Source organism: Pinus tabuliformis, chromosome 2_2, assembly GCF_031772625.1.
Source record: "Pinus tabuliformis cultivar Carrire ecotype Pingquan chromosome 2_2, CPIR1, whole genome shotgun sequence".
NCBI classification, from domain to species: Eukaryota; Viridiplantae; Streptophyta; class Pinopsida; order Pinales; family Pinaceae; genus Pinus; species Pinus tabuliformis.
The window spans coordinates 803,106,688-803,112,230 of record NC_142300.1 but is presented as its reverse complement, the minus strand read 5'-3'; the positions used below and the strand labels follow the sequence as shown (position 1 = coordinate 803,112,230).

The 5,543-nt window shown below is 51.3% G+C and overlaps 1 non-coding gene across 1 annotated transcript in view; it reads left to right on the top strand.

Moving 5' to 3' along the window:
* LOC149195330 (25S ribosomal RNA) overlaps positions 1–220 on the top strand; it is a 3,408-nt gene extending 3,188 nt beyond the window's left edge. The window contains exon 1 of the ribosomal RNA XR_016255507.1: positions 1–220. This exon is cut by the window's left edge and continues 3,188 nt beyond it. This is a non-coding gene — a ribosomal RNA (25S ribosomal RNA).
* The last annotated feature ends 5,323 nt before the right edge of the window (positions 221–5,543 follow it).

The window sequence follows — 5,543 nt, the reverse complement described above, 5'->3', positions numbered from 1 at the left end:
CACAGTAGGGGCGTCGCTTTGTCGCCCCCAGGGGCCCGTGTCATTTCCAAACCGCGACCGTGAAGCATCTCGGTTGGGGCAGCTTTGAAGTTCAATTCCAAACGATTGTTGAGAAGAATCCTTTGCAGAAGACTTAAATACGCGACGGGGTATTGTAAGTGTCAGAGTGGCCTTGCTGCCACGATCCACTAAGATTCAGCCCTTGGTCGCCTCGATTCAGAGCTTCGCTCTTGTCACAAAAAAAATCCGGGCAACCCTCTCGCGCCTCTGCCTCTTTCCTCCAGACGACAATTTTTCATTGCTTGGGGGAAGGAAATTTGGGGTTTCCACACCGTGATAGAAAAGGCGTTGAAGCCCGTGAAAACTAGGGTTTTCATGTCGCGCCCCGGCGCCCAAAATTTGGGGTTTCCATGCGGCGCCCAAAACGTGGGGTTTCCATACGGTGCCCTAGATGTGCGGTCTCCATGCGGTGCCCAAAATTTGGGGTTTCTGTGCAGTGCCCAAGATGTGGGGTTTCCGTGCGGCGCCCAGGATTTGGGGTTTCCATGCAGCGCCCAAAATGTGGGGTTTCCATGCGGCGCCCAAAACGTGGGGTTTCCATGCGGCGCCCTAGATGTGGGGTTTCCATGCGGCACCCAAAATTTGGGGTTTCCATGTGGCACCCAAGAGGTGGGGTTTCCGTGCGGCGCCCAGGATTTGGGGTTTCCGTGCGGCGCCCGAAATTTTGGGTTTCCCTGCGGCGCCCAAGATGTGGGGTTATCGTGCGACGCCCAGGATTTGGGGTTTCCTTGCGTCGCCCAAAATTTGGGGTTTCCCTGTGGCGCCCAAAATGTGGGGTTTCCATGTGGCGCCCAAAATTTGGGTTTCCGTGTGGCGCCCAAAATGTGGGGTTTCCGTGCGGCGCCCAAAATTTGGGGTTTCCGTGCAGTGCCCAAAATGTGGGGTTTCCTTGCGGCGGCCAAAATTTGGGGTTTCCATGCGGCACCCAAAATGTGGGGTTTCCGTGCGGTGACCAAAATTTGGGGTTTCCGTGCAGCGCCCAAAACGTGGGGTTTTCGTGCGGCGCCCAAAATGTGGGGTTTCCGTGCGGCACCCAAAACGTGGGGTTTCCATGCGGCGCCCAAAATTTGGGGTTTGTGCGGCACCCAAAATGTGGGGTTTCCGTGTGATGCCCAAAATTTGGGGTTTTCGTGCGACGCCCAAAACATGGGGTTTCCGTGCAGCGCCCAAAATTTGGGGTTTCCGTGCAGCACCCAAAACGTGGGGTTTCCGTGCGGCACCCAAAATTTGGGGTTTCTGTGCGGCACCTAAAATGTGGGGTTTCCGTGCGGTGCCCAAGATTTGGGGTTTCCACTCGGTGCAAAATTTTTTGGGGTTTACACGTTGCGCCCAAGCCTGGGGAAACTTGGGGTTTCTATGTCGCGCCCCGGCACCCAAGCCGGGGGAAACTTGGGGTTTCCATGTCGCGCCCCGACCGAAACCGGCGGCGCCCAAGCCTGGGGAAACTTGGGGTTTCCGAGTCACGCCACGACCGAAATCGGTGGCGCCCGAGCCTGGGAAAACTAGTGGTTTCCAAGTCACGCCCCAGTGCCCAGGCCTGGGAAACTTGGGGTTTCCATGTCGCGCCATGACCGAAGCCGGGGGCTCCCAAGCCTGCGGGGACTCGAGGTTTTCCATGTCGCGCCCTGGCGCCCAAGCCTGGGAAGCTTGGGGTTTCCATATCGCGCCCTTGATGGAACCACGGGTTTCCGCATTTTATGGCACAAGGGAAACGTGGGGAACTTGGGGTTTCCATGACGATGAAAACCAGCTCGCAAGTCTCGGGAACTTGGGGTGTTTTGAAACTGCTGCCCAAGTTTGGGGAACTCGCTGTTTCCATGTCGCGGCACACCCTGAATCGGCCGAGAGTCTGTGGAACTTCAGATTTCCAGGTCGTGGGGCCACGAAGAGCTACCAAAGTCTGGGGAACTTGGGGTGTCCATTTTGCGGCGTGATGAAAACTGCTACCCAAGTCAGTGGACACACAGTGGGTTTCCATTTTGCGTCACAACAAAAATTGCTACCCAAGTCTGGGAAACGCGGTGTAAGGACCTGCGGTTCTCTTTCTCCCCGTCGGTGCGAAGTGCGAACTCTACGACTGAAATGTGGGAAGGGACATAAGTATAATGCGCATTAGAGGTGGAGCGATGGTTGGTTTATAGTGTGGGAGCGTTTGGCATAACCCACGGGCCGACTCACATGTTGGGGCGACTTGAACGAAGGATTGTTTGCCGACCAGCAATCGGATGGCAAGTTTGCAACGTGTAAGGGCATTTTGGCACGTGGTAGTCGAGTCGGCCTGGGCAGCGACTCTCCCAACCGCTCGTATAAATATGGCAAGTCGTTGGAGCATTTGGAATTCATTCGAAGATGGACATTCGAACATGAGCATTCGGTGATCAAGAAAAAAGTGTGAAGCAGTGGAGTAGGTCGCAAAAGAGGCGCGGGCATATATGCACCCGCTCTTGGGCAAGCACACACGATACACACAGGGTTCGATTATCAGGTGAGGGCGCGGGTAAGGAAGGTACCCGCCATTCGGTGTGACACGGGGTGTATCGGGTAGGTCGTCCGCCCGTCGTGGAAGAAGAAACGCGGAGGTGTCTCGGTTGACTTGGGTAAGTCGCCCGCCCATCGTGCAGTGGTAAATGAGGTTCGGTCAACAAGTACGGTTGGCAGCTCGCGTGAGGGCACGCCCGCCCAGCTCGGGAAAGGAACTCGGTTGGCACACGGAGGTGTTGCCTATTTGTAAAATTGGCTAAGTATGAAACTTGGTGTTTCCAAAGTATACTTGTAAAGCCTCGTAAAAATTGTAGAGTTGAATAATATATTGTATTTGAGCAGACTCATTGTTCAGGGAGTTGCCCCTCCCTTTACACTGTGCAATTGTGTTCTTCATGTATAATTGTTGATGGTAATGAATGTGTATGGGTGTTCATTGGCATAAAGGAAACATAATAATACTTGGTTGCGAAAAACAAACTAAGTAGACTAATGGTTAGGCGTAGTCCATGAACATAAGTATTGGTGAAAATAAAGTGTTTGGAGGCACCGCACCTCGCCAAGTATGGTTGAAAGAGTACTGTAGGCCTGGGGGCATGACACGCGGGGTTCCCATGTCGCTCGTGCCATGTTGGGGATGGTGCACGCCCCTTGATACCTACACGATGGGCGAGCCACCGACGGAAGGCGTGCAGGCGACCCTTGTTGCATGCCCGGATGAAAGAGGTGACCATGTGCGGACGAGTTAGGATGCAGGCAGGTGTGCGACGTGCGGCGATGGGTGTAATTGGCGAGGTGTTGGAGTCGACCCATGGGTGCGACGGTGCACACGAAGGGACGTGGCGGTTCGTTGGAATGGGGCGTGTCGAGGTTATGTGGCAGGTCAGCCGGGCATGCATGTTGATGGAGCCGACCCTTGTTATCCTTGAGAGACACAACCCTTCGGAGAAGGGATGCGTATAGGTAAGGAGGATGGCATTCGACAAAGGGACATCGAACTCAAACTTCCACATCGCAGAACAAGTGCGAAGGAAGGAGTTGGGCGAAAACGGAAGGAAGAGAAGGACGCGGGTAAGAGGGTTGCACCGACAGGCAGATTACAGAGGGCGGGTCGGGCTTGGTAGCGCGGACGGGCAGAGCGGGGCGGGTTACCATCCTAGCAGGCAGGCCGCACTGCATGAGGGCCATGCGCCCTCACTATGGACTGCACCGACGGGCAGAGTTTGGGCACCACGGAAGGGAAAGTTGGGCGGACAGGTTCACAGTTCAGGTGTGGATTTGTGTCGTGCAGGCCGCGGGCCAGTGCAGCACGACCACACGACACGACAGGTTGAAAGAATAATTGAAGAAGATAAATTTATGGTAAGTTATTTTCGCTGCATTGTTAAGAACACTTATTGGAAAATTGACCGAGTGTTGAAGTAGGTGCAGACCGTGTACTCAAGTATTGGTAAAAGGAAAAAGTACGGCGGTGCCGCACCCGCTTATGCATGGTTGAAATACTACCACAAGGATAAGAGGGTGACATGGGGTCTACTAGTCCCTCCTCGGAAAATGTCGCCAAATTACGGGGAACCCGGGGATTCCATGTCCCGCCTTGTCGAAAGCATCCCAAGTGCGGGAAATTTGGGGTTTCCACGTCTCGTCGTGATGGAAATCGCCCGAGCTGCAGTAAACTTGGTGTACATCGAGCCTACAAACTCACATCAAGAAAAAGGCTCGGTTGGTCAAGAGAATGAAGGTTTCTTCATTGGTAAAGGATCTCGCTAAGGATCAAAGGTTGGAGTCTCTTCTAGAGCTAGTCAACCATGGACTATCAAAAGTTGAAAGAAGGACAGAGTGCCGGGGAATGAAGTGCCGAAGATGCAAAGTGCAGAGAGGAGGAAGGACTCGACTTGTGCTTGGGGGATATTATTGTCAAGGTTCTAGTGCTTCGCAATGACCAACAAGAAGCTTATGAAAGGGTTTTCCTCTCTGAGAGAGAGAGAGGTTTTTCCCTGGCAGATAGCCAACATCCTGTGTTCTTGTTCTTATGTTTCTGGCACCAGTTTGATGAAAGAAAACGCACATGCATTAATAAGAAGAGAAGAAGATTAAGATAACACGATAAATTGCAAAAGATCTTCACAAATTGTTATCAAGTCTAGAAGAATCTCGCTATACTCCATTGGCCCAGATTGTTCATCGCGGTATCAGAGCTAAGGTGACACATCAAGGAAAGGGAATCTCAAGAACATCCGCAAGGTTGAAGCATCAAGCCAAGAAGTCTCAATCACATCAAGGACAAGAAGGTATACCATCTATCATTCATCATGGAAGACTACAAAGCAAGAAGAAACGCCTTGTATAAAGGAACCTACAAGAAGAACAAATCAAAGAGGGACCTACATCAAGCTACACCATCTTGAAGAATGAAAGGCACTACGAGTCAAGTCATCAAGCAAGTCCATTTGAAGAAAGCAACTTGAACAACATCAAGATCTAAGGAAGGCAAGCCATCAAGTCATCTCAAACTCTATCAAGTAAGTATATGTCCCCTTCTGAGTATACCTCAGTGTCTTTTTGCAAGGAAAGTAACAAATTGGTTGGGACCACTACATGCCCAAAGTCCAACGGTTTGGATGCCAAGAGTATGGACGCTACAAAAGGGATTGTCCTAAACTTAAGAAGGAAAATAACAACAAGAGGAAAAGGGAAGAATCTCATGTAACTCAAGAAGTGAAAGAAGACGACAAGAAGAAAAAGAAGTAAGATCCTCCTATGACTAAGTCAACCTCTTTGCTTAAAGTCTTCTTTCAAAGGGGGTAGAGGTCTCATTGGGGGTCCCATTTATGGGATTCAAGAGAGGATGATATACAGGCTAGAGAAAATGAAGCAAGAAAGGCTACACCAATTGAGGAGAACTATCAAATAAAGCCGCGATGATAAAAGCATAATCAAGATGAGGTACGTATGCATCAAAGTTTAAGTCATGTCATCATATATATTGATTGGGTCATGGG